The following is an 8,698-nucleotide window of genomic DNA, read 5'->3' on the forward strand; positions in this document are numbered from 1 at the left end:
TATATACTTACTCATAAAGACACTATTGAGGCAGTCATTCATTCAGTAGCACACCCATACACACGTTCATCCACCCGTACAGTCCTGCTCACATGCAGTCTTCAAAAGACATACAAACAGTGAGTCAGTCATTCATGCATCTGTGCCCTAAGTAATACCCGCCACCAAACCATACAGACACTCATTCTGATACTCAAAGACCAACTAATAACACATATGGACACTCGTGTAGCTACTCATCCAACCCATGCAGCCACTTATACACAAAGTGAGACACTGATACAAATATTTATTTATTTAAACATTACTCGCTAATACATGTATTCACTAAGATACACTTAATAAGTCAGTTATACAACGAAATTTACAAAAAAACATCCATTTAGACACTTATTTACCCATTTATTCTTCCATCGACCTTTAGATATACATATATAAAAATATTTATTTTTTAGATAGATACACATTCAGTGGATGATGTCATCAGTGATGTCATCAGTGATGTAATATGAGATGTCATCAGTGATGTCATCAGTGATGTCATTTAAGATGTCATCAGTGATGTCATCAGTGATGTCACTGACAATGTGATGAGTAATGTAATATGTGACGTCATCAGCAGTGCGTTGCGGGCGCGCGAGTTATAGTTAGCTGCACTAACTATAACGGGGGAATTTCAATGGTTTTGTATGAGAGAAATGTCCAGCTAACTATAACATGGGTGAAACCTATGGTTTTTTCAGTGAATTTCTAAGGTTTTTTAAATGCTAATTCCTAACTATAACGTGTGTGAAACCTATGGTTTTTTCAGTGAATATATATATATGATATTTATGCATTTTGCCAAAATCTCAATATGAGAACTTATATTAGCTTGTACAGTTGTAAAACAGCGCAAAAACAAGAAGCGCAGAAAGTAGTTTGTTTATGTCCATAGTGAAACTAACTCATGTGATTCACTGAATCAATGCACTGTCACTTTAAAAATGTTTCCCGAGTTTGAACAAACTGTTGAGTAAACTAGCGGTGTCCGCGCTGCAAAACGCGTCTCAGACACTTGGGTGAATAAAAAATAACAGCACATAATTTGGGTCCGTGTCCTGTTTTGCTGGCATCGCGTGAGCAAAGACGTGGCAGCCGTGCAGGATTTGAATATATAATTAACTGGCTGTTCCGAAACCAGTTTAACACAGGACCCCTCCTCCGACATTGGGCCAGCGGCGAAAACAGAACCGTTATCTGGGGTAACCTGGAGACAATTGCAAGTCCTGGAAGGAATTACCGCGGCCCCCCTGCACCGAAGAATACCGAAGAACACCTGAAGGCTGTAGCGCGAGGACACCGGCTCGGTGCAAGTTTCCCGCTTGCACAAACGGCAAGGAGTTCGAGTGCTCAAGTTCCTCAGGTACCGTCTCATCGGGATTGCGGGGTGGAGGAGTGTGCGAGGCTAATTGATGAAACGTGGCGAAGCAAACAGTAAGGAACCCGTTTCTCTGAATATAACCGTATCAAATTAAAACTGTACAAGTCCCAAGATGTCGAGCGACATTGTAAAGGAGAGGGAGGCAGCAGCAACGGGGATGTTTAAAGATATCCCCCAAGTGAGCTCAACTCCAAGACCAAATGAGACCGCTAGTCTACCCAAACCTGATTCTGTGGCATTTAAAATGAAAATACTTGAAAAGAAAATGAAAATGGAAATGTCTAAGTGGTGGGAATCGAGGTCCTTACAAAGCTACATTGAGGTGGGGAGAATCCCACGGGGACTTCGGATATTAACTGCTCCCACTTACGAAGAACCACACCCTGAATTGATGCGTGAATGGGCAGAAATAAATTTAGATTCCTCACGAAGACTAACTCTACTATTAATCAAGTATGCAGACATAGATAGGGCTTGTCTGTTAACGGAAATAGACACCCTGAATGAGGAGTTAGCTGCCATGGGCCAAGATGATGAAATAGCCAAACTACGGAATGAAATGACATCCCGATTAAAGAAAGAAGAGGAGAAAATTAAAGATCGGAAAACTCACAAGTTTCAACGCGACAAAGTTGATTATGAAGTAGGACAAATTTTCACGTTTGCTCGCAAATATGATGTGGCACGCAAAACACATCAAAAACAAGGCCAAGGAATAGCCAATACATTTGGTAATCGTCAAAGGAGAGGGGATGATGAAGCAGCCACAACATCCAGTGACCAGCTAACATCAAACAGCGAAGACGATTCGGAACTTAGAAATACCCCGAGTGGGCCAGCTGGGTCTAGACCATCGCCGGGGGAAGAAATGAAAATTGTAGCCGCCTAAAGACTGCAAACCTTGAGGCCAATGACCCGTTCACAAACACACGGAGGCGGGCAAACAATAAGCGCAAACAGAGACGCTACGCAGCAAAACGCAAATCAAAATCAACCAAGACGGAAAAGAAATTATTGGAGAAAGAAGTAACACAGACAGTTGTGAATTTGTCCAATCATACATTAACCAGCAAAGAAGAGAACACCTTAAGTCTTGGTCTGTCCTACTGTCCCCCTAACAACTTTGACTATCCAAATATCCGGATGGATATATATAAAGGAGTAAGAAAACTAAAACTAAAGAAACTGTACGCCATGAAACGCAAACAAACCATAGGTGAAGACATTGATGATCCTCCATTGGAAGCAACACCATCGGGATCCAATACCGAGGCAGTACTAGAAGAGGTTTTAGAATCAAGGCAATGATCCGGCTGGAATTGAACACCCTCTAGTTTCCGACATTTCTAACAAAGGGGCAGGCTTGACACATTTCAAACCAAAATCCAAATACTGCCCTGTCATGTTACATGATGCCATAGACACTTTTCACGACGTCATCACTAAAAAAATCAAAAATTTAAACAAAAAAATTGGCACAAGCATTCAAAAACATCGTAACCAAGATCATAAGTATTTCCAATTGATGAACAAACTAAAAAATAGCAAAGAAGTCGTAATACGAAACAGTGATAAAGGAGGAAACATAGTCCTGTGGACACATGATGAATACATAAAGGAGGCCATGAGCCAACTGAACGATAGACAATGTTACACACGTACTGACGTTACAAGATTGAAAGAAATGTATCGAACTTATTACAAATAACTATCAGGCTGGCGTAATAAGCAATTAATAAGTAAGAATGAGTACAAATATCTAAAAAATGACAATCCAACTGTACCCACGATATATTTCATACCAAAAATCCATAAGGACAACAAAAAACCACCAGGACGTACTATCATCAGTGCTAGAAACAGCATTTTAGAAAAAACGTCAGTGTACGTTGATTATTTCCTCCAGGACTATGTAAAATCCTTACCATCGTACGTAAGAGATACAAGCGCCTTCATAAACAAAATAAAAAACTTTGAATGGAACTCTGACTATATAATGATGGCACTAGATGTGTCTTCACTATATACAAATATAGTACATGAGGATGGCATTCAAGCTGTGGAATACTATTTGAAAAATAGAGAACCCATCTACAAACAACACAATGACATGCTGTTAGCAATGGCAGAATTTTGTCTTCGTAATAACATTTTTATGTTCAATCACTTGCTGTATTACCAGATTCAAGGAGTAGCCATGGGGGCCAGCTACTCACCGAGTTATGCTTGCCTTCATATGGGCAAATGGGAGAAGCTGGTCCTTTTGGGGACACACCGTGAGATAATGTCTACCAAAGTTAAGTTGTGGCTTAGGTTTATCGATGAGCTTTTTTGTGGTTTGGCATGGAACTAGAGAGGAAGCAGAAAGGTTTGTGGTCAAAATCAACAACAATGATCTGAAATTAAGATTTACTGCTGAAATTAGTGACACCTGTGTAAATTTCCTAGATACTAAAGTGTATATAAACAACAACAATCTAGAAACGACCCTGTATCGAAAGAAAATGGCAGGAAACTCGGTGTTACAAGCCTCTAGTTCTCACCCCCGCCATTTAGTGAATAGCATTCCTTATGGCGAAATGCTTAGAATTAAGAGGGTTTGCAGCACACACGAAGAACTACAGAAGGCCCAACTACTTAGCAAGGAACGATTTGAAGCAAGAGGCTATTCTAGACAAACAATAGAAAATGCCATTGCCAAAACAGCGACACTAGGCAGGGATGATTTATTGATTGGTAAGAAAGAAAAAGGTCAGTATCAAAACCAAGCTACTGAGGACGACAAATGTTTTCGCCTCATAATTGGATACAGCAAACAACATAAGGCAATCCAAAAAATTATTCAGGGGGAATGGTCTATATTGCTTAGTGACCCCGTATTAGGACCCCTGCTACCGCAGAGGGCGTCCATTACATATAGTAAAGCTCCCTCAATGATAGATTGCTTGCTGGTATCCGATCCCGAAATAATAAATAAACCAGTCTGGTATCAAAACTTAAAGGGTTTCAGAAAATGTACAACATGCAAGGCATGTACACACGGGGCCAATACAAAAACGTATTTAAGTCCATTCAAGACAAAACCATACACAATAAATAAAATGTTAACCTGCAAAAGCGAATATACTGTATATGTTCTAACATGCCCATGTGGACTTAACTACGTGGGCAGTACTAAGTTACAAGCACATGTTAGAATACTCCAACATCTCCGCGCCATAACTAATATGGACAGCACCTACCCGGTGGCTCGACATTTCAAGGCATGCCACAGATCTAACAACAAAGGGTTGTCCTATTATCTAATAGATGCAGTCCCCCCCAATAGGCGAGGAGGAGATAGAGAGAACAAACTACGTAAGTTGGAGATCAGGTACATTTTATTATTAGATTCGAAACATCCTAATGGATTGAATCTAACGGAAGATCTGTATACTTGTCTAGAATAATGACGATCAACAAATTCCCCGTTTATATGTACAATGATATGGTAATTAGTGTTTTATAAAACAACACTTACAACGCAGCACTTTTCGGAAGATAGATAAGATACACATAGATGAATTTTAGGTTTATTTATTTAAGAAATCTTATATTGATGTTTTTTTAAATATTTGTAAATATCTTAGGATGTTTTTTAATTATTTTATAAATATAAATCAATTTGTATATGAAATGTTCTGATAAAGTGATCAGGAGTTGAAAATATCAGGTTTTCACAATGTAGTGATATATTTACTTTGGAACCGATTTGAGTACTGAAACCCTTGAAGCTGGTGTACATATATTTGAAAATTAACACTGTTCTATACAGATGTAGAGTGTAGATGGTATGAGGTTGACATGTAACAATGCTTTGGATAAATCATGTTATATTATATAGATTAATTTGGTCTATGAGGTTAAACAGACCAATTGACATGATTTTAACATCACCTGCACATAGAAGCACAATATAGAAATATTTGCTATGTAAAATGACAAACTTCTATTCAATAACTAATACAACTGAAATTTGGCTATTGTATTTTAAGAGGGGAAAAAATATAATTTTTAATCAAACTATGATGTTATTGATTATCAAAAAGGTTTGAAATGTATAATAATGTATTTTACTGATATTTATGCATTTTGCCAAAATCTCAATATGAGAACTTATATTAGCTTGCACAGTTGTAAAACAGCGCAAAAACGAGAAGCGCAGAAAGTAGTTTTTTTATGTCCATTGTGAAACTAACTCATGTGATTCACTGAATCAATGCACTGTCACCTTAAAAATGCTTCCCGAGTTTGAACAAACTGTCGAGTGAACATGCGGCGTCCGCGCTGTGAAACGCGTCTCAGACACTTGGGTGAATAAAGAATAACAGCACATAATTTGGGTCCGTGTCCTGTTTTGCTGGCATCGCGTGAGAAAAGACGTGGCAGCCGTGCAGGATTTGAATATATATATATATATATATATATATATATATATATATATATATATATATATATAATATATATATATATATATATAAATATATATATATAGTGCTGTGAAATGACATGAGTTCTTGCCACACAGCTAATGCTGCCTGTATGACCTAACCAAGTGCACTCAATAATTTTACCCCTTGACTGCCATTTGATTTTGATTGCCATGCATTTGTTCAGAAAGGAATCTTTAGAATCAGTATGTAAAGTCACTCTAAGTAGTAAAATCTGATTTGCTGGTGAAGAGGGGTTAATGCCTCGGGGATCTTACTGGCTATGAAAAAAGTGTTCATGGTTTTTAACTTCTAACTAGCTACCCAAAAGTAAGGGTGGGCGTAGTTCGCGAAGTAGCGCTACGCGAAGCTACGCGAAGTGCACTTCGCGAACTTCACGTAGCACTGCGCAAGCTGCTTAGTAGCATGTTCGCACTGTGCAAGATGCGTTTTCAATGATTGCACAGTGCGGACAAGCATCCGGCACTGTGCAAGCATTGAAAACGGCATCTTGCACAGTGCGACCTGTAGTTTTCTGCTGCTCGAGTAGATTATTACTTGAGCTGCAGCTTTCGCAACGCGAACAGGTAGTTTCTCATTGAGAGCGGTCGCGAGCATGCGCAACCACTCACAATGAGAAAGCTGACCTCCTCGCGTTGAGAATCTCGCCGGGATGTCATTTTGCTTGCTTACTGTCGCGAACATGACGTTCAGGACCGCGAACAAGCAAAAAATGACTGCTGCACTACGCTACGCTGCACTACGCATGTTCGCACTGTGCTACGTGCAGCTTGCGTGGTGCGAAGTTGCAAAAACTTCGCGAGCGTAGCGTAGTGCTTCGCCCAGGGTTACCCAAAAGTGGTTTGGTGTATTTGATCTAATTGGCTGGTGGAGAATGTGACAGCGTTTCTGTTACCTGACTGACGGCCAGAGATTAGTTCAGAAAATCTTTCATCCAATTATCTACTGTAGAATCATTCAGAGTTTGTAATATCAGATTGGCTTTGGATCTAATAGAGAGATTTTGGCACTTTTTATTTCCAATTTTTCTTTCCTCCTAGTTGTGGTAAGTGGAAGTTGCACAGAAGCTGGAAAATGCAAAGCGCTTAGGAACAGATTAAAACACACCACCTGCTGCACTACGGATTACTGCAACTGAATGGGCCACAGCATGACCCCCTCACAGGAGCCACATGGACCTACTCAACATCATGAAGCTTGGGAAAGCTCCTACCCCATCATAGGCATGGTTGGGCATTGGGGGTGTGGTGGCAGAGAGTGAGAAACATTGTGTGGATGCTCAATTTGAATATTTTTTGTTTAGTGTGGAGCTGCACAATTTAAGGCTCCACCCTTACATGTCATTCTCATGCAATTATATGCTTATATCTGACATTATATTCACTGTGTGCCTTAAATTCATTAATGTGTGTGAAGCATTTAAATGTATTAATGAAACTTAATCATTGTAGAGATTAAAGATGTACATACTGGTACACTAATCTTTAATTGAAACATGTAAACATATATTCTTTTGCTCATGTTTTACATTCATTATTGAAGCTATACATGTGGATATATAATCATGTATTTAAGTTCATATTAAAGGCACAACTGACTTAGCCTGACTGCAGGCCCCAATTGGAATGCATTTTGACTTGCCAGCACATTCTTTCTTTGCAGGTGTATTACCATGATTCTCATTAGTTAGAGGAAGGCTTATTGTTTGTATTAGACTGTTGATAGTGAGGCCTGGAGGAAGGAACTTGGCAGTGAATTTGTAGATTTCTAGTTGAAAGAGGCCCTCTATTCATCATTTAGCAAAAAGGAGAGATATTCAAGGTTGAGAATTACAGTCCAAGTCTTGTTGCAATGGGAAACTGAAGAGATTTGGTTGGTTTCTGGTAGTGTGAGAGGAGAAAAAGATGTTTCTGAATCTCTTGTTACTTTTTAAATAGTGGTCTCACAGTTAGAATGCCATTTTCACTTTAGACTATGAGAAGTACATACCTCTCTTGTTGCCTTTTTATTGCAAGCGTGAAGCTTTATGCTAAACACTAATTTCCTTTTTCACAAGACTTCTACTGAAGTCTGATCATGCTGACACCTTCTTTGCTTCCGACATAGAAATCACAGATAGATTTCCCAGTACCTAGTTCATGTTTAGAAGAGAGAAGGGAATTTTCTTCAAGGAAAGCCTTTGTGTTTTCATTTGTTCCTTTATAATTGTGGCTGTCAGTATTCTGTATCTAATTTTATTGTGACTCAACCAACTGAGATATTTTAGTTTATTTGCTGTATCCTTGAACTTATTTTTGGTTTGCTTATATACTTGACTGATTAGTGATCCAAAATAAAAATGAAATCCTTTTATTCATTTTTTGCCAATTCTTGGTCCTTACTGTGGAGTCCGTTGGCTTCATATGCTAGAATTGTATTTTTGATGTCTTCTCTCTTACAGTGTTTCACATCACCTAACAAATGCCATACGACCAGCGGGGAAAAATCTTTGACAACTTGCTAAGAGGTTGCGTTGTAAGTATCTACGTGCAGTCAAGTGGTACAGTGGGCTCATTTATGCGAAGAACACCCTACCTCAAAAGGCCGTGGTTTAATCTTCCCTTTGTATTTTGCCTTCATTCTCTGGGGGCACCTGGAGTCTCTTTACTGAGTTTTGGATTCCGGAGACCCCATTCACGTGACAAAAAGAAACTTATTTCGCTGTTGCTGAGGTAGTGGTGGTGGGGACACTGGGGTCCTGTGACCTGTTGCACCCTGGCATGCCTCTGGCGTGGAGTCCATGTTC

General features: G+C 39.2%; 1 long non-coding RNA gene across 1 annotated transcript in view; it reads left to right on the forward strand.

The window, feature by feature from the left end:
- The window catches only part of LOC144774802 (uncharacterized), a 354,573-nt gene extending 346,389 nt beyond the window's left edge, over positions 1 to 8,184 (forward strand). The window contains exon 3 of the long non-coding RNA XR_013600529.1: positions 6,954 to 8,184. This is a non-coding gene — a long non-coding RNA (uncharacterized LOC144774802). The remainder of the gene's footprint in view (positions 1 to 6,953) is intronic.
- Positions 8,185 to 8,698: the final 514 nt, after the last annotated feature.

Source organism: Lissotriton helveticus, chromosome 1_1, assembly GCF_964261635.1.
Source record: "Lissotriton helveticus chromosome 1_1, aLisHel1.1, whole genome shotgun sequence".
NCBI lineage: Eukaryota > Metazoa > Chordata > Amphibia > Caudata > Salamandridae > Lissotriton > Lissotriton helveticus.